We start from the raw sequence: 24993 nt of genomic DNA on the forward strand, positions 1-24993 counted from the left end.
CAATTTAAAGTTAATAGCATTATTAAAGATTGTGAACAAGTGGACAACTTTTGGAGTAACTCTCTACTTGAACCCAAAACCGAAAACCAGAGATTCTGAATTCGATTTCCAATGGAGTCACCAGTCTTAGGACGCAAGATTTTTCCAAAAAATAAGGAAAGAATCGATCGAACAAGCTTGGTTAACCAATTTTATTTAATAAATCGGTGTTCTTTATTTAACCCATTCATTAATTGAATGGGCTTGGTTCATTTTCGTTTCAATGTTAAATTTTATCCGAGGAATCCCTAATGAGACACACATGGTTCCTGAAATAAAAATAAATTAATAAGTTAAGAAAAAACGAAATTCGTTCAAAATGCAAATTGAGAAAAAATTTATAATCAAAATATTATAAACTAATTAAAGTTAATTAAATACAATTCAAAATTAATTTAGCTAAAGCTGAAAAATAGCCAAAGATAAAAGAAATTATATCCAAAATATAAGAAAGTAGTCAAACTTACATTTTTGTCCTTTAGATACGGCTCCATATCATTGCTTGGGTAGTAAAGGTTCCCAAGTCCTTTACTGAATAGCTCAATGCCTGAGGTGCACAGATGAACAATTAGTTGTATCCCCAATTTCATGTTAATTTTTTTAGCAGTCCCAAACATCAATTTCATATAAACAAAAACAGTTCCAATGGAATCAAAAAAACTACAGTCCATGGGTTTAATTATAATATCGTCCACACAAATTGCCAATTAAGCAAAGAATCATAATCCAGTCCTATCATTTCTTGAAGTAAAAAAGTAAATAATATATAAAAAGAGAAACAGTAGCTAGATATGTTCTAGTAAAACCTTCATCCTCCTCATTATAATTATGCAAGTCCACTTCCTTTAGCCCATCAGTTATGTCATCAAATTTGGTTATTGGCTTTTTATTCTTAGGAGTTCTACCAAGTGCATCTGCTATAGCTAATGCTTGTTTAGCTTCATCAGTCTGCTTGGAAGTATCAACTTCCATATCTTCATCATCATCTTCCTCACTGCCACTTTCTCCACTGCATAAAGGCACATAATCATTTCATTTCAAAGGAGATTAGTCTTATCACCAATATAATTCAATAATTTCCTTTACAAATATCATAGACTACAAATGGAGGATAAAACAGATTTTTCGATTCAATAATTCTACTCAGATGCATTCAAATAAACATATGAAAGATAAAGATAAACCTCAATAATCCTCTAAGGAATTCACATGTAAATGAAAATAGGAAAAAAAAAAGTAAAACAATTGAAAATATATAAACAGTGAATTATAAACAACTGCTTAGAAGTAAAAAAAAGTCAAAGAAAATACTAAATAAAAAATAATTGAAAAATTACCTTTTCTCTAAAGCACCAATGTTTATCATCTCTTCAATTTCCTCTCTATTCTCTTTATTCTTTTGTGCCACCTCCGTCCTCGATGCACCGATCTTCAGTCACTGTAGTTTAGTTTGGGGTGAGTATCACTGAAGAATGATAGCGGCAGTATCATGGGTGCCCAAAGGATACCCTTTACTAAAAAAAAAAAAAAAAAAAAAAAAAAAAAAAAAAACCTAATGGATTTGCAATTTAGAATCTCACATTAAAGAAAACTTGAAAACAGTTTGCAGAATTTTTAGTTGCTATTTATTCCCATAATTGTCACCTTATTGGCATTTGCTTTCAAAAGAAGGCAAATATGCATGCTATTATCTTCTTCATTTCCCAGGGCTTAAATGACATAATAGTCCATTTTCAAAAAGAGGCAGACTGTAATAACTTAAATAAACAAAAAAAAAAAATCTAGTTCATCCTCCTCAATGGATTTTCGATATTTACTGCTATAACAAAAATCCCTTGATTTACTTTTTATCATAATAAATTGTGCTTTAATGAGAGAACAATTTAACCTTTGTGACTAACAATTAATCCAGCATTACTTTTTTAGTATCCTCAACTTGATAGTTCTTGCTATTCCAGCTTTTTCGATAAATTCGGTTACTCAAATAAAAAAAAACCTAGAATAACGGGAAATATTATATATCGGGGATGTTAAATTAATTAAATGGTAATTAAGGTGATTACAAATCAATTTGAAAGGTTAAAGGAAATTAAAAATGAGTTATAGAGGACGACTTCTCGGTAAAGCATGATTTTTTCCAAAATGCCTAAACAACGGTAATTTCATTCCAAACCATTCAGTGAGAGAGGAGGAGGGTTTTGATCAAAAATCAAGCAAAAAGGATGTGAAAATCAAGGAATTTTCAAGTAATTCTTAAGAAAAAGTTAGTTATCTTCACTTCCTCCTCCTTTTCTGTGGATTAAATTTTGAATTCCATTAACTTTGAAGTGAAGTGCTTGCTTGTGCATGCTGACTTGGTGAAGATGAAGTGATTAGAATTGATTTTAAGGTGATTTAAGATGATTAAAACTAGTTATGCATGAATTCAGAGTCTGATTTGCATAATTCACCAAGATGGATGATTTTGAGTTTGTAATTGATATTCCATGAACTAGGGATTCTGATATATCTTATATTTAAGTAATAGAAGAGTTGGTTGCATGAATCGGTGATGGAAGTGAGTTGAGAATGCTTAAGCAAGCATAGCATTCTTGGACTTGTTGCATTTGGGATGCCTGAAAATTAGCTTTTGTAATTGGCCTATTTGACTAGGCAAATGAACTTCAAAATTCACAAAATTTTATATGGAGATAGGCTGAGACGTTGGAAAGGTCCTGTAAAAAGGGAAATTCCATTGGATAAAAGGAAATAGAGTTATAACTAAATCAATGCAGGCTGCTCAGCATGAGAAAAACTGAAATTCTGATTCTATAATTAGGCCATCTGACCATGCAAATGAGCTTCAAAATTTATGAAATTTTACAGGGACATACCCTAAGATGTTGGGAACATGCTGTAAAAATTTCAGGGCAAACAAATATGTGAAAGTCAAGGTATAGTCAATGGAATGCAAGCTACTCAAATGCTGAAATCCTGCATTATAAGAACATTTAATGAATTAAGCATGCCATTGACTTCTATTGTTTTAATCGTTATTTTTATGTTTCTAAGATGTGGTTAAGCATGGTGAAAATGAAAGAAAAGCATAAATACTACATTCCAATGCTTAATATGCATTCCTATGGTAGTGTATGAGTATACATTGTGTAGTATGGAGTTAATGTTAATATTGATTTCATACTACAACTTCTGAGAGAAAGGGAGTTGAAGAGAGGGTGGTTGCTAAAGGAGAAAGGCTAGGGGAGCCTTTTAACTCAGGTTAGTGTATTATTCCTTTCCTACTTTTACTAAACAAAATGAGATTGATTTTGCAAAATATTTTCAAAGGATTTACTTTATGAATCATAATTATTAAAAGTATTAATGATTTCATAAGTTTTAAAGAAGAAAGATTATTTTGAAATCATACGACCTAATGACGTATGCAAATGAATTTTATGATTCTTATACTTTGAAAGAGGAAGATGTTAGCCAATCGATACCTGTAGTATGAGGGGTGGTCGTGATTGAATGTTTTTAGCAGTGTTTGTAAAATGAAATGTTGCCCATTGTAATTTTGAAATCATCACTGATATATGATTGATATGAAATTCTCCCTCCATGTTAAGGTTGTAAATTGCTCCCTCTTCTGTTGAAATCATATCACAGATTGAGGTTGTAGATGGCAGGTCTAGATGTGCACATTAGACACTAATGGCCCTCGGAATTGACTCTATAAAAGCTGTAAAGACTACACTATGAATTTATGATTGAAATGGTATTGTTTTCCTTATTCTTTTTAACATGGTGGGTTTATAAATTATAATTCATCATTGTTTTATTTCTAAAAGCAGAAGTTTATTTACTATTGGTTTTACACAGTATCCTAAATTTTCCTGCTAAACACTGCTTTGGTTTAACAACCAATTTTAAAGAAAAGTTATGGAAAGAGTTTATACTTGATTCATTATATTCCTGTAAAGAGATTTGATTTGATAAATTGTGTTCGTTTTACAATAGTATACCACTAAACAATATGCTTAGCGATAGTTGTTTTTGTGCTATCGCAAGAAAAGGAAAGGAAAAGGAAACGACAGAGGACCATTTTTGTTTGATGTAGATAGTATGCTACTAATGTAACTATTGTATATTTGGTTTCTTTTTTGGAATATGTATGATGTATGATGTATTAAACATTAACAGAGCAGTTATGTATATTTGAGTAGATACATGTAAATTACAAGTGTGTTAATTTGAAAGTTTGTATTCTATAAAAGTACTTACTTTCTATCATGTATCTAATGTTTGGAAAGGACTGCAGTATGTAAGTAAATCATCCATGGGCTTATGGGTTATGGAACCATTTATGCTTTTGATAATGTAATCAATGTTTAAGAAATCATATTGACTCAACTATTTTATTGAGCTTAATAGAAGTTATGTTTCATATGTCTAATAAATTACTAAAAAGACATTTTTTTATAATAGGTGGAAAAATCAAAAGAAGTTTTACACTTTTTTTAATGACTAAATTTACTTTTCTACAAGATATAAATGAATGAATGAAAAGTTTTAAGTCCCTTATAATATACTTAGTAAGTATGTTTAAGAATTAAGTGCTTATTAAGTATATTACAAGCGACTTATGTCATGTCTTACAGTACGGTAAGGAGTAACAACTTTACACATTAAATTAATCAAATTTAGCTATCTCCAAAATGGTACAATTGAAAATATATGTTTAGATACTGCATGTAATTAGGTAAATTTAATGTCTTTCCCATATAAATGTGACATAAAATTAGAAATATTTCAGAAAATTTTGAGGTGTTCTTTCTGTGCTGCAAATACGTACTCGACAACTGGGTTATTTCAGAAATTTATATAAGGAAACTTATGAAAATTTGTGATTACAATACCTAAAATAAAGTGTACAATGTGGGTAGAACAGGATGATCTGGATGTGAAATGATCTCTGATAGAGCTGTGGATCATGGCTCAAGGCCCTATAAGGTGTACTCAAAGAGAATTAAAAAAATAGGGGATAGTAATGGAAATAGCACTATGAAGATTGGAGATCAAGGTAGACTACCAGGTCAACATAGTTAGTTATGGAAAAGATTATATAGAGGCTGCTGGCAGGAGTGGGGAGGCATCTTTTGGAATCTTCAGTAGATTGCAGCAGGGTATTCTGCTACGGGCTTGTTCCTGGGGGTTGCTTGCAACCATTATCCTTTCTTGATTGTTTGGCTCTTTTGTTCTTTTGTTACTTGCTCTTTTGTTTCTTTAATCTAAATACTAGATACAGGAATTGTAATCACAGATATATAATCAATACAAGTCCCTCCTACTCTTCTTTTATTTGTTCTTATTCCTTTTATAGGTCTTTCTGTAACACCCCTTCCCGGTCCACCCGTTAACCCGAATGAACCGAGTCGAGATGTTACAAACCGGTTGGACTAAATGTTCTAACATGCTGATGTCATAATGGTTACTGACTATTTGATTATACAGAAGTTGTTTACATTAATAATGTAATGAATATATACATAACATGATACTAGTTTACAAAATAAAATGGGCCCAACTGTGTGCCCTGTACATGCCATGAAAGGAATATATAAAGATACACATCAAAATGAGAAGCTACCCTGCAGACTGTGTCTTCTACCGATGAACTGTTGCAGTTGTAAGCTGACGCTCTCTAGACCAGTCTCAAAAACCTGCGAGTTAAACAGGTAACTCGCTGAGCTATACGAGCCCAGTGGATATCTCAACATAGAAAGACATAATTAAGCACACATATATGCAGAAAGAATTATGTAAGTACATATAATCACACATAACATACGGCTTTCATTTCACCTTGATGATCTTTCTTACTGTTTATTTTACTGTCTGATTTATGCAATAGCAAGTTAAAATATCTGTATGGCTCCATAAGGTTATAGTGAAACCGTAGTGATAAGTGAAATAAACTGTATGAAACTAGATGAAACTGTATGCTATAGGCCCCGAACCGGATTCGCCTATGCCAATATTGTCCGTTTTGGTGCCCCTAACCGGATTTGCACCGCACGGTTGAATCATATCCACTCAACGGCCTGTAGCCGGAGTTCCAAACTGTATGGGGCGCAGATCTGCTATTCTATGTCGCGACATAGCCTTATCTACCTGGTTTCTACCTAACCTCAATGGAGCTTCTTATGTACATGTCAATAATATAACACCATAACACATAAATGGTTGCATAACTTCATAGTTCATCATGTTGATTTAATTTCACATCATATGAATGCTTGTATGTTGTTTTAATCCATGTTCTTATGTTGTATTTTTGTTGTAAAATGATTGGATGCATGCATGTTGAGCAAAGGAATGTAATTACATAGCAAATGAAAGGCAAAAGGGTGTCACAGCATAAGTCGCGAGCGCGCCTTGCAACATCGCGAGCGCGAGAATCGTGACTGAGAGTCAGAGGGTTTCTGGCTCAAGTCGCGATCGCGTATGTGAAAGTCGCGAGCGCGACTTGTGCATCCTGAGAGTCAGTGTGTTTCTGGCTGAAGTCGCGACCGCGCAACACAAGTCGCGAGCGCGAGATGAAGTCGCGAGCGCGCTTGTGTGATTCGCGAGCGCGAGATGCGCACTCTGAGAGTCAGAGAGGTTTCTGGCTCAAGTCGCGACCGCGCAACCTTAGTCGCGAGAGCGAGACTAAGTCGCGATCGCGCATATGGAAGTCGCGAGCGCGAGATGTGCCATTTGAGAGTCAGAGAGTTTTTGGCCAAAGTCACGACCGCGCATGTGAAAGTCGCGAGCGCGACTTGCTTTCCAGACCGCGCGGGCGCGCGACGTGTTTCCAGATTGTGCAGTCTGTGTTCTTTTGGCCATAACTCTCAATATACAACTTCCAATTGAGTGATTCAAAAGCCCACGTAAAGATAACACGTAGAGGAACAAATAACTCTTCTATGACAATTCCTAGTTCCATCATTTACTGGGGTCAAAATCAAGATGAAGTTGCTGGTAAAATCTCCAGCAAACTCTGGTTCATAAACTCATTCCATCCCCTGTTTTCACATCATTTTCAATCCTCTCACTCCACAATAAGCAACATATGATCTCATGAGCAACACTCCACACAATTTTTCAGGCAAAGAACATGGGAAATAACAAGAGATATCAAACCTGTCTTGCCACAAAGCTGGGGCTCTGTTTTAGCTTCTCTTTTCTGCAACTTTTGAACTTTCTTCTCCTATACACAAGAATTCTCATAACTCATCTCCAATATAACTCAATTAAAGAGTGAATAACATATAACTTCAAGGAATTCTACTTACTTGGAGTGGACTTACTGCGTAACTTGCATGAAAAGTGCAAGGAAATGGAAGGGAAACGTAAGAAGAAAATGAAAAACGTGAAAATAGGAAAGTGAAAATGATAGGAACGGGTAGACTCTAGAAGAAGTGATTTGGCTGTGTAAACTCTCTAATTGGTACCTCAAGTATACAAAGGTTACAACTTAATACCCAAGCTATATGTTTGGAGGCAAATAAGTCCTAAACTTTCCATGCAAATAAGTCCGCTTATCATCCATTCTACCCCAACCAGGTTTGGTTCAACCCGACTCAACTCAAGAGGATGTTACACTTTCTATGATTGGATTGTTGCATTCTTAACTCTAACAATTTGGTCTGACCTGCCGGATGCCAAAGACCAAGATGGAAACCAGAGTAGAGATGTTAGAGAAGAGCGTCGCCTCTCTTGAGGAATCTTTCGTCACCATTCAAGCAGACCAAGCAAAAATCAACCATACTTCAGACTATGGCTAAGGGCAAATCATCCATCATTCTCACTGATGCTACCCCTCCCGAACCACCTCCACATTTGGTTCACTAATGCTATCTGTTATGGTGGATAGCGGGCCCAGTCACAATTTCATACCTTCACATTTGGTTCAACTCCTGAATCTTGAGGTCAGTTCCACTTCTCCATTTTTTGTCAAATTAGGCGATGCTCATCGGCTCCAATCTCCTGGAGTTTGATAACATTTGAAACTCACCTTAGGTTCTCTTGTGGTTACTGGAGATTTTTATGTCTTTCCCTTGAGTGGAAGATATGTTATTTTGGGAATGGTGAGGGTAGAGACATTGGGTGAGGTGCGAGTTGATTGGCAGACAATGACTATGAAATTCCTCCACAATGGTGAGCTTATTAAACTTCCAGGGGATCCTTCTTTATCTCGCTTGCCATTTTCTCTAAAGTCTATTACTAAGCTCCAAGACTTGGATTTCTCTTCCTTGTTATGGCTGGCCACCCAGGAGACTTCTATTATTTCCAATGATAATTCAATCTCTCCTGCTGAATCTCAGCAATTGCAGCAATTAATCAATCAATTTAAGCAAGTGTTTCAAGATATGTCTCGCCTTCCCCCACATCGTTCTCAAGATCATCGAATTATACTTCAGCCAGGCCATTGTCCGATTTTTATAAAACCTTATAGATATGGCCACTTACAGAAAGATGAGATTGAAAGATTAGTTAAAGATATGTTATCTGTTAGTGTCATCAAGCCTAGTTCAAACCCTTTTTCCAGTCCTTTTCTACTAGTTAAAAAGAACAATGGCAGTTCGTGTTTCTACATCGATTATCGCCAACGTAACAGAGCAACAATTCCCCACAAGTATCCTATCCCTGTTATTCAAGAGTTGCTAGATGAATTGCATGAGGCTTACTATTTTTCTAAATTGGATATGAAACAAGGGTTTTATCAAATTAGGGTGGCTCCTCCTGACACTCACAAAACAGCACTCACTCAAGTCATTATGAGTTTCTTATCATGCCCTCCGGGCTGCCAATGCTCCGACGACGTTTGAGGCTATAATGAATGATGTTTTTTGCCCTCACTTGCGCAAGTTTATACTCGTCTTCTTCGATGATATTTTAGTATATAGCAAATCATGGGCAGATCATATCCATCACTTGACAATTGTATTTCAGCTTCTTCATAATCATTCACTGCATTTGAATGGTAAGAAGTGTTCTTTGGGCAGGTTATCTGTTGAATATCTTAGTCACATCATCTCCTCCAATGGCGTCTCCATGGAGCCCTCTAAAATTACTAGTATTCTCAATTGGCCTACTCCTAAATCTATAAAGGCAGTTCGTGGATTTCTAGGCCTGACCAGGTATTATCACTATTTTATTGTTGATTATGGCCACATAGCCCTGCCTTTAACTCAATTACTGAAAAAGGAAGCCATGGATAAATTTCAATGGAACTCTCAAGCTCAAAATTCAACTAACATGCTGAAACGTGCCATTAGTTCCTCTCCTGTACTGGCTATGCCCGATTTTTCTCAATCTTTCATAGTTGAAACTGACGCATCGAAATCCAGAGTTAAAGTTGTACTAATGCAAAAGGATCGACCTATTGCCTATTTCAGTAAGGTTACCAATAATCCAGCCACGGCACGAAATGCCTATGAAAATGAGTTAATGGCAGTGGTATTGGCAATCTGACATTGGCGCCATATTTGATAAGGTGACGATTTACAATCCGTACTAACCAGTGAAGCCTTCCCCATCTCCTTCATCAAGAAGTGTCCACACCAGCTCAACAATATTGGTCTGCCAAGTATTAGGTTATGACTTTGCTATTAAATACCATCCTGGAAAGACTAATAAGGTCGCCGATGCCTTATCTTGCAAGGATGAGGAACTGTGTCTTCAGGCTATTTCTAGCCCTTAATTGGTTGATTAGGATCAAATTAATGCAGAAATTCAATAGGACCAGCACCTTTCTCAAATTGCTTCTGCTTTACCGTGAAAAATTCTACTCCTGCTCACTACTCTTTGATCCATGGTCGTCTTTTCTACAAAGGCAGGTTAGTCCCACCTTCTTCTTCTGGCGGGATACCCAAGATCATAGGTGATTTTTATTCTACTGCTCAAGGAGGGCACTCTTGTGCGTATCGCACTTACTGTAGATTGGCTTCCAATTTTTTCTGGAAAGGCATGATGACCATGATCAAAAGTTTTGTCGCTTCTTGTATCATTTGCCAAAAAAAATAAATATAAGGCACAATCTCCGGCTGGTCTGTTGCAACTCCTGCCGATTCCACATTAGGTACAGGAGGATATTGCACTTGACTTTATCAGTGATCTTCCGATATCAAATGGTATCGACTGCATTCCTATTGTTGTTGATTGCCTTTCAAAGTATGCCCATTTTATTTCCCTCCAGCACCCGTTCACAACTACTAAAGTGGCTGAAGTGTTTATCCGTGAAATTGTCCGACTTTATGGCATTCCAAGCAGCATGGTTAGTGACAGAGATCCTTTATTCTTGAGCAACTTTTGGACTGAATTATTTCGTCTTCAAGGGACTCAGCTCAAATTCAATTCGTCTTACCATCCTCAAACGAAAGTTCTAAACTGAAGCTTGGAATCTTATTTGCTGTGTTTCTCCTCAGAATAACCTAAATCATGGTCTAAATGTTTGTGTTGGGCGGAATATTAGTATAATACTAACTACCGGGGTGCCATCCGCCAAACTCCTTTTGAGGTTGTATATGGTCGTAAACTGCCTACCCTTCAACATTAACCGCACAGAGAATCTAAAGTGATGGCTTTATCCTAACATCTCTGAGACAAAAATGAAATCCTTCGCCTACTTTGGTTTAATCTGCATAAAGCCCAGCAACTGATGATGAAATATACGAACAAGAATCACAGAGATGTCACTTACTCCATTGGTGACAAAGTCTTCCTCAAGCTCCGATCCTACTACCAACACTCTGTCTCTTCCAGAATTTATGCCAAACTGGCTGCCAGATTTTATGGGCCATTTGAGATTATCGAGAAAATAGGAGTTGTGGCTTATAAATTGAAGCTTCCCTCAGATGCAAAAATTCAGCCTGTCTTCCATGTCTCCCAACTTAAGAAAGTTGTTGGTGCACATCCTGTGGTTGACACTCTGCCTACTACTTTTGAATGCCCAGAAGGTCGCTTACTTCAACCGGCCAAAATCTACCAACGAAAGATTAGCAACCTATCAAACAATTCCTTATACAATGGCAAGGTCAGACAGAAGAGGAAGCAACTTGGATTGATGAATCTGATCTGTTGGGCCAATTTCTTGAATTCAGCCTTGAGGACAAGGCTGCTCTCTCAGAGGGAAGTAATGATAGAGCTGTGGATCATGGCCTAAGACCCTATAAGGTGTACTCAAGGAGAATTAAAAAAAAACAAGGGATAATAATGGAAATAGCACTATGAAGATTGGAGATCAAGGCAGACTGTTAGGTCAACATAGTTAGTTATGGAAAGAGATTATATAGAGGCTACTGGCAAGAGTAGGGGGGCATCTTTTGGAATCTTCAGTATATTGCAGCAGGGTATTCTGCTACGGGCTTGTTCCAGGGGGTTGCTTGCAACCATCATCTTTCTTAATTGTTTGGCTCTTTTGTTCTTTTGTTCCTTGCTCTTTTGTTTCTTCAATCCAAATACTAGATATAGGAATTGTGATCACAGATATATAATCAATACAAGTCCCTCCTATTCTTCTTCTATTTGTTCTTATTCCTTTTATAGCTCTTTCTGTGATTAGATTGCTGCACTCTTAACTCTAACAATCTTTCTTTCAATGCATGCTCTATGCACCAGTAGATTAATTTCAATGATATAATTTCAATGATATAGTTCAAAGCTATCAAATGCATGCGATTTGCAGAACAGGAAAATTTTAAGTTTTTATATGCAAACCTTATTACGTTTCTGCATCATAGATATTTTTCCATTGCCTACATAGCATACAGTTGGCCTGTACTTTTCAGTTCCACCAAATGATCACTGAATCAAATACACAACCAATGTTAAAAATTGAAATCCAATCAAACTATAGCTGAAACAAATCAAGAAAATGGCAACTCAAGAACATGAACCAGAAGTGCCATAGTATTACCTGCCAGTATCACCACAACCCAAAGTTCTTATGGGCTTGAAATGTTCCGAACCTATTTTTTCACCTTGGGATGTGATATGCGAAGACAGAAAGATAATTATAGTTTCAAATAGCTTTAGTATAATTTTTTTTTTCTTTTATCCCCACGAAATGAATACCATAAAATACTTAAAGAACTTGTCACCTTCTGTATTGCCATCCAAAGAATGATTGTCCCTTTTGTGAGGCAGTAGATGGATAGGTTGAGAGTGAATTGCCCTTAAATCTTCTAGTCTCTAGAATATTTCATTTTATATAAGTTGTAAGAACCATGTGCAATACAATTTCTCAAGAACAATAAGTTATTTTGGTAACAATTAAAAAATATCAATATAAGCATTTCATTGATAATCTTTAACTTTTCACTGCTTAGGAAAGAATACATTGAAATTTCAACTATACATTTAAGAAAATAAAGGTCCTATTTATTATGGTCAAATTGTAAATTTTTATCATATTTTTGTATGATAAATCAGAATTTTATAATATTCAGACAACCTAACCTCCTTCACATTTATATTTCATTCATTTTGGAAAAGTTGCAAAGTTGGTAGTCATTATATTTCACTATTTATCATATAAAAGAAAAAGAAAAATTGAAAACTCAGAAATAGCCAAAAGGAGAGAGTGATAATCTCTCAAAATATATAAACTAATTGTGAGTCTAGTGAAAAGAGTACCTTACCAAGTTGGCATCAGGAAGCTCTCGAACAGCTCCATCAACATTTTCTACAGTTGCCTTAACCTGGTAAATAACTAAGGAAGCTTCAAAACAATGAGAACTCTGATATCTGTTGAAAAAAGGAACACCAATGATAGAGAAGTAATATACCAGCTTAGCACTTTATAGCTCGATTTTCTCCGAAAGGCGATTGCTCAAGGGTTCCACACGATCGCTTTCAAAATTTCGATCTACAACAAAAGAAATTTCACTGCTACTGCTGGATTTGCCAACAAAACAACAAAGATCAATCCAACAAATTAATTAGAATGTTTTTGTCACAGAATGTTCTAAATTTTCAATTGCTTACCATTTTCTGTGTATTGATTAAAATTATTTGTTAAAGATAAAAATATTCCTAACTTTTGTTTTCTGTAAATTTGTTTTCCTTTTCATCAACTTGTATTTTCTAAGTAAATCAGTATCAAGTTATTTCTTCTCTGAAATCCAGCAAAGAAAAAACACACAAAACAAAAAAAGAATGATAGAAAGAAGGAAGTAAACAAAATAAAAATGAAACCAAAAAAAAAAAAACAAAAATCAAATACGCAAAGAAACAAACGCAGGAAACAAAAATAAATACTTCGAAAAGCAAAAAAAAAAAAATTTCTTACTTACCTCTGCTATGAAATCCCGCTTCCTCTCCCTTGCTCTTTTCCGAAATTGAGCAAAGAAAATACAGACAAAAGGGAAAAAACAGTAAAAAAAGAAAGAAAATAAAACAAAAAAGAAACAAAGAAAAGCAAAGAAGAAGTTCGAAACATATTTAACCAAGCTGAGCAAAGAAGAAAACAAACGCAGGAAACAGCAGAAAACAAACACAGGAAACAAAGCAAAATGAAAAAAATACTTCAAAAAGCAAATTTATGACTTACCTCTACTGTGAAATCCCGCTTCCTCTCCCTTGCCCTTCTTTGAAATTGAGCAAAGAAAATACAAACGAAAGGGGAAAAAACAGTAGAAAAAAAAGAAAGGGAATAAAATAAAAAAGAAACAAAGAAAAACAAAAAAGAAGTTCGAAACTTACCTAACCAAGCTGAGCAGAGAAGAAAACAAACGCAAGAAACAGCAGAAAACAAACGCAGGAAAGAAAGCAAAACGAAAAAGAAAACCAACGCAGGAAAGAAGAAAGAAAAAGAAAGAAATAACAAAATAAGAAAAAAATCTAAAAAATAAAATAAAGCGTGGCTGACTCATTTAATAGCTGGTTGATTGCATAAATAAGAGCTCTATTCCATGCTACTGTAACTGAATGAATAAGCTAAAAAATTATAAAACCATATTAAGGAATCAAATTGATCAAGAAAGAATGTCTCAAAATCAAAAGTAAACCCCAAGAGAGAATTGGGATAAACTTAATTAGTTAAAATACAAAAATAAAACGAAATTAATAATTAGATAAGGGATTACCTTTTAACTAATGGATCAATATATGTATACAGTTTTAACTCATAAAGCAATCATTCAGCTATATTAACAAGGAAATAAACATAAGTCATTTTAGAACGTACCAAGCCATTGGCTGCATTTATAGAATGTGCAATACCTCGAAATGTATTGGGGCCTGTTTAATGCATAACCATAAACATTCAGAAATTAAACAGATTAAAATTGCAATATATGTCATTTATGTCCAGTGACAAAAATCTAAAGCAGAACCAAACTTTAGTACTAAAATTCAACACTCGAAGTCAGAAATATACAATCAAACAAACCTTAATTTTAGGTTTTCCCAGTATAACATCAAATTCAATGAAAATATTTGCAGCAATCAACGAATCATCACCCTCATCCTATTATTTGTTTTGCATGAATTTCAATGTATTTAATTTACTCACATCTTTAAATTAAACAGATAAAAAATGCAATCTATGTCATTTTCGTCTATTGAAAAAAATCTAAAGCAAAACCAAACTTCAATACTGAAATTCAACACTCGATATGAGAAATATACAATCAAACAAACCTTGATTTTAGGTTTTCCCAGTATAACATCAAATTCAATGAAACTATCTGCAGCAATCAGTTTTCATCACCCTCAGTCTCCGAGACTATAATTTCTTGAACAAAACTGAAAAATATCGAGGAAAGTGAATTCTCAAATCAAAATGGACGATTTATGACTTACCCAGTCAAGTGAGGTGCATGTTGTGGGTCCTCCGACATGTGGGATCCACACACTTAAAAAAAAAAAAAAAAAAAAAAGTAAAACCTGTTCTTTCAAGGCAGAAAGAAAAGAAAAGAAAAAGGAAAATCAACAGGGCAATTGTTGACAAAATGGAGAGCCGTTAACGAGTTATACATGGCTAATTCACTAACATCTCCTATAAATAGAGGTAGTAATGCCTCAAGCAAAGCACACGGTAGAAAGAAGAAAAAAAATATAGAAAGAAAAATAGTAAGGAAATTATTATGGAGTGTTTTTGGGAAATACTTTGAGTGCCACTATTTTTGTATTACTTTCTTTGTGTACCTACTATTTTTAATAATGAAAGAATGATTCAGAGACGTAGCCCTAAACAGTTGAGGGTGAACCATGTAAATTTCTTTGTGTCCCATTTCTATTTTTCCGCTGCGTTAATTTTCTCTTAATTGGTTGAAATGGCCCAACGAGTGGTATCAGAGCTGAGGTAAGTAGTACCTGATGCCCAACAACTGGTATCAGAGCTGATGCCCAAAAACTGGTATCAGAGCTGATGCCCAACAATTGGTATCAGAGCCGAAGGTTTCGGCAGGTCCAGCCAGTCAGATAGCGGTACCGAATCCGTGGATATATTTTGAAAATAAATATATCACGACGAAGAGAAAATTACGACGAGTCCATTGGTGCTGTCCGCTCAGAAAGAGGTTGCAGAATCGACTTAATGATGAATAGTAAAATAGTAATTCAAAGTTGATGGTGAACAGTACTATTTGGTGTTACTATTGCCGAGTCCGTTTCGAATAAGCCCAGAACTATTCACGTGTATAATTACTATTCACATATACTACTGTTCACATACACGGTTTATGTTGGTGATGATTTTCTGCGCAAGTCAAAATGGACAAGCTAAATGATCAGTCTAAATGGCGGGAATTACCATATATAGAGAAATGAGAGATCTCCTTATGGAAATCAAAAAGCATTTTCCTGTGTTTAGTTGAACTAACGGAAGAGAAGACTGATGAGGAATGGGCTTTTGAGCATGTGTCCAAATCTCAGTTGGCAGATTTGATGATGAAGGTTTCTGTAGCATCTTCAAAAATGGTCAGTGGAAGCTCACAAAAGGTTCATTTGTGGTAGCTAAAGACCGAAAGCTATACGTGATGCATGCGAAACTCTCCTAAGACACTTTGAGTGTAGCGGAGAATGACAGTATAATTGAATTGTGGCATAAACGACTACGCCACATGAGTAAGAAAAATCTGGCAAGAAAGAACATAGTACCTGGATTGGATGAAGTTCACATAGACAAGTGTCCTGATTGTATGGCAGGAAAGCTAAACAGTGTAGCTTTCAAGATTACCCCTCCTTCTAGAATGAAGAATGTATTAAATCTGATTCATTCAGATTTGTGTGGACCATTGACAATGTCATATGGTGGAAATCAATATTTTGTGATATTTATCGATGACCATTCTAGGAAGACCTGTGTATACACATTGAACTCTTCTAAACTTGGTTGAGAGACAGACAGGCAAGAAGCTGAAGTGTATTAAGACAGATAATGGTGGAGAGTACACTGGGCCATTTGATGCTTTCTGCAAAGAGCATGGCATTCGACATCAAACGACACCTGCCAAGACGTTGCAACTAAACAGTTTGGCTGAGAGGATGAGCAGAACTTTGATGGAGAGAGTCAAATGTTTACTCTCACGTGCAGTTGTCTAAAAGATTTGTGGTGAAGCGTTACACACAGCAGTTCGCCGTTCACTCTGTTTCCCTCTACAGTATGATACTCTAGAGAGAGTATGGTTAGGAAAGGATGTTGCCTATGATCATTTGCGAGTATTTAGTTGCAAAGCCTTCGTGCATATACCGAAGAATGAACGGTCTAAGCTTGATGTCAAGACTAGACAGTGTGTATTCATTGGCTATGGCCAAGACCAATGTGGCTATAAGTTTTATGACCCAATCCAGAAGACGATTATAAGAAATCGTGATGCTGTATTTGTTGAAGATCAGACTATTGAAGATATTGAAGCAGAGTGTCAATAGATCTGATAAAGACTTAAGAGACATACAGAGAGTCTCTCCAATAGAACGCAGACAAATTGGAGATGAAGAAAATGTTCCACAAGAACAAGTGCCAGAGTTATAAAATCCAAAAGTTCCTAATCAGAATGAACCAGATGAAGATTATGGTGTTCATATTCAACCACCAGCAGCGGAAGGTTCTCAAACATTAAGAAGATCTAGTATAGTCTGACAACCATCTACTAGATATCCAGTCAATGAGTATGTACTGACGACTAATGGGGGAGAACTTGAAAGCTTTGAAGAAGCTATGAAAAATGAACACAAGAGGAACTGGATTGAAACCATGGAAGATGAAATGAAGTCCTTGCATGAGGATGAAAGGCAAGAAAGCTTTGAAGAACAAATGGGTGTTCAGGATCAAGCAGGAAGAACACAGCTCCCAACCACAATTCAAAGCTAGACTGGTTGTGAAAGGATTCAATCAAAGAAAGGGTATTGATTTTGATCTTTTCACCAGTTGTGAAAATGACATCCATTCGACCAGTGCTCAAAATGGCCGCCAGTTTTTAATTGGAAATCGAGCAAATGGATGGAAAGACTACCTTCCTATATGGAGATTTGGAAGAAGAAATGTACATGGAGCAGTCAGAGGGTTTCGTAGAAAAAGAGGATTGTGTTTGCAAACTGAGGAAGAGCTTGTACGGCTTGAAGCAGGCAATGAGACAGTGGTACAAGAAGTTTGAGTCTGTTATGGGGGAGCATGGCTATAGAAAGACTACTTCAGATCACTGTGTTTCTATTCTCTGATGATGACTACATTGTTTTTGCTCTATGTGGTTGATATGTTGATTGTTGATCAGAATTCTAGCTTGAAGAAAGAGATATGTAAGTCTTTTGCTTTGAAAGACTTGGGACCAGCAAAGCAAATTCTTGGCATGAAGATCGAAGAGCCAAGAAATTATGGTTGTCACAGGAGAAGTAAATTGAGAAAGTACTTCAAAGGTTTAGAATGGAAAACGCTAAAGCTGTTAGTTGTCCTCTTACTAATCACTTTAAATTGAGTTCTAAATAGTGTCCTTCCACAGATGGAGAGAAGGAAGAAATGAAAAAGATTCCATATGCTTCAGCAGTTGAAAGCTTGATGAATGTCATGGTTTGTACACAGCCAGATATTGCTCACTCAGTTAGAGTAGTGAGTCGGTTTCTTTCAAATCCTGGAAATGAACATTGGACTGCAGTGAAATGGATTTTCAGGATATCCAATCACATTTGTAAGGGGAGCTGTGTCGTGGCAGTCAAGATTATAGAAGTGTGTTGCTCTGTCAATAACTGAGGCAAAAGGACAAGTTCGAGTTATGTGTCAAAGCGGCAGGAATGGAGAGTCCCACCATGTCATCGGGAGGCAGAGAATTATTATGGTCCCTTAGACATGTGGGACCCACACACTTTTGAAAAAGAAAAAAAAAGAAGAAAAACGTATTATTTGAAGAAAGAAAGAAAAGAAAAGAAAAAGGAAAATCAATAATTACAAGCAATTGTTGACAAAATGGAGAGCCGTGAATGAGTTATACACAGCTCATTCACTAACCTCTCCTGTAAATAGAGGTAGCGAAGCCTCAAGCAAAGCACACAGCAGAAAGAAGAAAAAAAAATGTAGAGAGAGTTATTTAGTTTTAGGAAGGGTTTCCTAAAATTAGGGGAGGGAAAAATAGTGAAAAAATTATTATAGAGTGTTTTTGGGAAACACTTTGAGTGCCACTATTTTGTATTACTCTCTTTGTGTACCTACTATTTTTAATAGTGGAAGAATGATTCGGAGTTTGTCCCGTAGACGTAGCCCTAAACAGTTGAGGGTGAACCACGTAAATTTCTGTGTGTCTCATTTCTATTTTTCCGCTGCGTTAATTTTCTCTTAATTGGTTGAAAGGGCCCAACGAGTGATATCAGAGTTTAGGCAAGTGGTACTTAATGTCCAACAACTGGTATCAGAGCTTATGCCTAACAGTGCAGTTCTTCCTTATCATCTTGGCTCCACCAAAATAACTTAGAAACTGAAAAAATAGAAGCTGGAAATTTCTATTTTGGTCTGATGCAAGCCGAAAGACTCTCTTCTCCGACTTTTTGTTGCCAGAGGCTATGTCTATGAAAAAATCTAAAGAAAATGCAGGAAAACCAAAAGAAAATAAAGAGAGGAAGATCAATTGTAGAAACGAAAAGAAAAGAAAGACAAAAGGAAGAAATCATAATGAAAAATGAAAGAAAAAGAAAATGCAAAGAAACAAAGAAAAAAATTTTTGTAGGAAAACCAAAAGAAAAGAAAGAGAGGATGAATCGCTGTAAAACGAAAACAAAAGAAAGAAGAAATCACAATCAAAAAATGAAGGGAAAAGTAAAAAAAAAAAAATTCAAAGAAACATATAGGTGGCAAACATGCAGTCAAAAAATGAGAGAAAAAGTAAAAAAAAAAAGAAACGCAAAGAGACATATAGGTGGCAAACAGGTTACCTCTACGCGCGTCACACATGGACAAACAAAGAAAGAAAAATGAAAACAAAATTACGCCTGTCAAGGGTTGAAAGTGCTCCTCTTGTCTACAAACCAAGCATGCTAACCAACTCATCCACAAGCCACTTTTGACCAAGTGCCACAACACAATTATATAAATTATTCTGGGTTGAGGGTGCGCAACAATGACATGAACAGTACTCACCCCATCCTCTTTAGGTGTTTTATAATTATTAAGGATATTTTTATCCATTTAATTTTTTTCCTCTTACCACATTCAACATTTATAAGCAGTTTCTCAGGCAAAAAAACATTTATAAAAAATGTAGAATCCCTTAATCGAGTTAGAATAAATTAAATTATTAAAATAAAATTTCTAATTGATTAAAATTACGTTTCCATAAATTGTTCGTGCATCTACATATAAACATTTGTAACAAGATAAAATCAATAAAATTTATTATAAATAATAATGAAATAACCTTATGCTATATATAAATGTTGGAACAAAATGTTGAATAATAAAATTTTCTAAAATATCTTTAATGAAATTTGAGATATCTTAAAATATCTTTAACATGGCCATGATAAAAGATATTTTAAAATTTTTAATTAAAATCTCATTATTTTTCATCATTCTCAAGTTTATACCACTTCTTTCTTTTGCATTTGAAAAAAAAAAAAACTGACAAACATAATATTTTTTTTTGAAATAACATATTAACTTAAAATATAAGAATAAGAATAATAATAATAATAATAATAATTAAAATTCAACTTTATTAAATATTGCAATATATGTATTATTAGTAAAAGTACACAATAATTGTCACGACCCATTTCCGCGGGCCGGACCGGCATTAGGACCTAGATGGGCTTAAGGCCCCGAAGCCCGTAGTAAGCCTAAATTTTTTAAAACTCATATTCTATTGTGAATTCAGGCCCAATAACTTATTTCACATACATATCCAAAATACAGTTCATATATTTAATATGGACTCTTATTATTCATTTACAACCCAACTGGAATACAATTGCGGAACTCTACCTTTACATTTATATTAACAGTCTTCTATAATTAATGTTTCAACTCCATAGGGGCTTTTCTTCGTTTCTATTACCTGAAAAAAAATAGTAGGCAGGGGTGAGCGCCAAACTCAATGAGTAGGGTTAGATAACCCTCTCACTCCACATAATCACATATATATATATATATATATATATATTATCTAGTCACCCGATTAGTTACATGATCATGCAGTTTGTCACACGAATGGCAATACAACAACAATCACAATTATTATCACCTTCATATAATCACATCACGTGAAAATTAGTCAGTGGAGTCACCGAAACCCCCGATGAGCCGTCCTCCCACATGGCCTATCCACTCACGTGCGCACCAGGGAGTCAATCCCCATACCTGGCCGACCGGTCTAATCCTCACATGACCAGTCCTCTCATTGTTTTTCCATTCTCTCTTTTCTTTTCCATACCAACGGGAGGCAACCCGGTGGTCTGCATCCAATCTATATCATCAGGCGCACACAACAGGAGGCCACCCTGCGGGCTACGATCAAATCTAGATTATCAGGTGCACAACAACAAGAGGCCATCTTGTGGTTTCTATACAGTCCATATCATCAGGTGCACATGGGGGCGCCGATCTCCCATTTACCCAGCAAATAGTCAAATTTCATAATTTCATCATGTTCAGGATCCATATCACAGTGAACAGTCTCACAAACCCATGGTGACTCACTTCATCCCAATTCCACGCAAATAAGGCACAGCAATATCACAACACAAGTAATCAAATAATTTTTTTTTATATCAACAATTAGTGCATCATAATATGTCAATTCAACAAAATAATACATGATAACATTTAGCTGTAATGCATGAATGCAAGGATGCATGCGGATGATACTAGTTATCTAACACTATTCACAGTTCTTTATTGTCCTTTAAAAGGACTGTCTTTATCACTGCATGCTTCCAGCTTTTTGTCCTCGCATTTTGAAGTTCTATAAACCTCTAAATTAAAAGAAAATTCTAAAGTAAGAATTCTAATTCGAAAAATTGTATTTCACATTCGTTTATTAGTTTTGGTTACTAGTCATTTAATTCACTTATTAAATATATATATATATATATACCAACAAAAGGATGAGGATCGTTGACTAAAGGTCAATATACATATAAATAAGAATGCTATGATCAATGGGATCTATAAGTTCATATTATTTTAAAGGACCACAAAACAAATTATTTTACCAGTATGTTGATTCTGAAGTAAATGCTATTTATAATTAAAACAATATTTCTGATGTGGAAGATCAGACTAAGCCGCATCCACAGAGCATACTTATAATTAATTTATCAATTTAATATTTATCAATTAACTCAACCAATTTTATCAATATATTTAACACAGGGTTTAGGGTTCCTGCAACCTTAACCTGGGATCCCCAGAATTAAGTCAGAGTGTGGAGGGAGAAGAAGAATGTGCCGTCAACACGGTCTTAGAATAGTAGCAAGATATAAAATTTACTTTGATTTAAATATATAAAATACAAAATTTAAATTTGATTTACAAAATTTAAAATTTAAATGATAAGCTCAAACTAGTTTATACTTACAAAGAATCTCTAACCTTGAATCCTTACAAGAAACGTTGAAAGGAAAGGGGAGATGTCTAAGTTTTATCTCTAATCTAAGCTTATGCCTTCACAAGAGGAAAGGCTCCCTTTAAATAACAAATTCTTGGAATCTTTACTATTTGCTTTTACTATTCATGTGAACAGTGACATGTCGGCCACCAAATCTTGACTTTTACTGTTGCGGAACAGTGGGTTGTCTGCCACTGTGTCTTGACCTTTACTGTTAAGCATAGTCACCTGGCTTTTACTGTAGCTGAACAGTGATTGACCTTTACTGTAGCTGAATAATTTTTGGTCTGCCACTTGATCAGTTGGAATAATATCTTGGCGTTTTACTGGAAAATTGAAGGAATAAGGTTCCTTCTGCCTATTTACAATGAGTCAGAATAAGATGAGGACGATGAGGTGTCCTTCTTTTTCTTTTTTAGCTTTTCTTTTCTTTTTTTCTCTTTTTATCTTTTCTTTCTTTGCTTTAGCTTTTTGACTTGTTTTACTTTTGATTTTAATGGGGACGGGAATATCATCATTACTATCACTATCTTCATTTGAGGATGAGGATTGGGATGATGATATTACAGTTTTACTTTTACCTTTATGGCGTGTAGTGGTTGAAGATTTACTAGAGGATGCACTGTGGGCTTTACTAGATGATGGGTTTATGGGCTGATTTGAACTGGTAGAGAGTTGTTCAAACATCTCTTGAGAGATCAATTTATATTCTTCGGGCGTTTTAGCAGCAGCTAAACGGGCTTGACATTGGGCCTTCTGGATACCAAATTGAGGGTTATCCTGAATGGCTAATGTGTTTGCATACGTTAAAGCTGGTTTAGATGGGCTGGACAATTTATTTAGAATCCATTGACGGATTTTTAATTCAGTAGTGGAGTTTTTAAAGGATCCCCACCATTTAATTTTATGTCTCTTTACTAACATAGGAATCTGGGTTCCTGGAATATACTGATAGTCCAAATACCATTGATATACCCATGGAGTGAAGAAGGACATACAATAGTACATAAGAGAGGGAATATGAACTTCTTCAGGTTTAGGTTTATAATGGGCTTTAAAGTAGTGATATAAAGAAATGATATTCGAAGGAATGATTTCCTCAGAAATACCTTTAAATTGCCACCATCTTTTAAACCAATTTGGTATTTTTAGATCAGTCCGTATACTTTGATCAAAATATATTAACCATGAATGCGTGGTAGTTGGATTTTGAATTCCAAAAACTTTATCCCACGCGTCTTTATAATCAAAATAATTATAAACCATACAGTGTTTATACAAAGTTTTAAATTTTACTGGAGTAAATAAAGAAGATACGGGCCAATCCTTAGGGTGGATGACGCGTTTTATTTGTAAAGAAGAATAAGAAATAGTTTTATTTTTATCAAAAGTATGTTTAATTTTTACAGATCCTGTTTCTATTAATATATTATGATAATATTCCTGAGATTTTGACAAATCAAAAGGAACAAAATACCAGTTCTCAGAGTAATAATGTTTTACAATTTGCCAAGGATTGATATTGTTGTATCCATCCTCAACTTCAATTTCAAAATCATACAAACTTTTTACAAACCATTTATGTATATTACTAGTATTAGTATATTGGATTTTTAGCAAATCCACAGCCATTAACGGATTTGATATCTCTTTACTGTTCACCGTTTGAGACAGAGTAGCCGTACCATGAACGGGTACGATCGCTTTAGGTTTAGAAGCCATACCTGACTCTTCTGTGGAAGAAGAGGCCATATTCTGCAATGCTTTAAGAACTTCTGGGGATTGAGAAAGTTCTTCAATCCATTTTTTAAGGTCTTTACTAGTATTTAGGGTTTTAGGTAGGTCTTCTGAATGCTCTGAAAGAGCTTTAGTGGGTGAGCTTTTAGGTGAATCGGGCATAGGATTCTTCCCTTTATCCTTCTTCCTTCCCATTGTTCTGTAAGAATTCGCGGGTTAGAAAGTCTGGTATATTATTGGAATTTCCTTTTATGAATTCAATATCAAATTCAAAAATACTTAAAAGTGCTTGCCATCTAGCAAAAATCTGTTTAGAGGCAAGGTTTTGAACATCTTTCTGCAAAATGTCTTTTGCAGATTTACAATCAATTCTCAACAAAAACTTTTGATTTAATAAATCACTTTGAAATTTATTGATACAAATTACTATACTTAAAATTTCCTTTTTAATAGTAGAATAATTTAATTGGGTTGGAGTCCAATGACCTGAAGTGTATTGGATTATCCGTTCTTTACCATTAATTTTCTGTTTTAAAATACCACCATAACCAATGTTAGAAGCATCAGTTTCAACTATTTTAAAAGCATTAGGATTAGGAATATACAAATAGGGAATCTCTTTTACTAAAGTTTTAATCTTTTTTACTAGTTGTGTATGCTGATATGTCCACGGACCAGCATTTTTACGGAGTCTATCATGCAATGGTTTTAACATGCAATTTAAATTTGGATAAAAATCAATTACATAATTTAAACAACCAAGAAATCTTTGTAATTGGAGTTTATTAGTAATTTCATCTGGAAATTTATCTCCAAAAACAAGTGTTCTTTCTATAGGTTGAATTATACCTTGTTCAATATAATGACCTAAAAATCTAATTTTAGTTTTAAATAGATCTATTTTTGTTTTACTAAGTGCCAAACCATTTTTCTCAATAACCATGCAAAAGGTTTTTAAGTGTTTAAAATGGTTTTCAAGCGTTTGACTAAAAATTAGTACATCATCAATATAAACTATACAAAATGTTGAATATGGATTAAAAATGTCATTCATTATTCTTTGGAATTCTGAAGGAGCATTTTTTAATCCAAATGGCATTACATTCCATTCGTATTGACCAAATGGAACTGTGAATGCTGTTTTATATCTGTCTTCAGG

At 34.9% G+C, this 24993-nt stretch overlaps 1 long non-coding RNA gene across 2 annotated transcripts; it reads right to left on the bottom strand.

Annotated features, from left to right (window-relative positions):
* Positions 1 to 505: 505 nt before the first annotated feature.
* LOC149497581 (uncharacterized) lies at positions 506 to 14841 on the bottom strand. 2 transcript variants are annotated; one of them, XR_016320129.1, is made up of 10 exons: positions 14707 to 14841; positions 13616 to 14304; positions 13359 to 13392; positions 12852 to 12960; positions 12700 to 12775; positions 12165 to 12255; positions 11981 to 12044; positions 11782 to 11868; positions 1377 to 1477; positions 506 to 586 (listed from the first exon to the last, which is right to left on the bottom strand). It is a non-coding gene; the product is annotated as an uncharacterized LOC149497581 (long non-coding RNA). The 2 variants fall into 2 exon arrangements; XR_016320128.1 differs by lacking the exons at positions 506 to 586; positions 1377 to 1477 and adding an exon at positions 5496 to 5741 and having other exon boundaries at positions 12852 to 12931; positions 13359 to 14304.
* Positions 14842 to 24993: the final 10152 nt, after the last annotated feature.

The sequence above is a fragment of the Jatropha curcas genome, chromosome 3 (assembly GCF_041381405.1).
Source record: "Jatropha curcas cultivar XTBG-Jc1 chromosome 3, XTBG_Jcur_1.0, whole genome shotgun sequence".
Classification (NCBI taxonomy): domain Eukaryota; kingdom Viridiplantae; phylum Streptophyta; class Magnoliopsida; order Malpighiales; family Euphorbiaceae; genus Jatropha; species Jatropha curcas.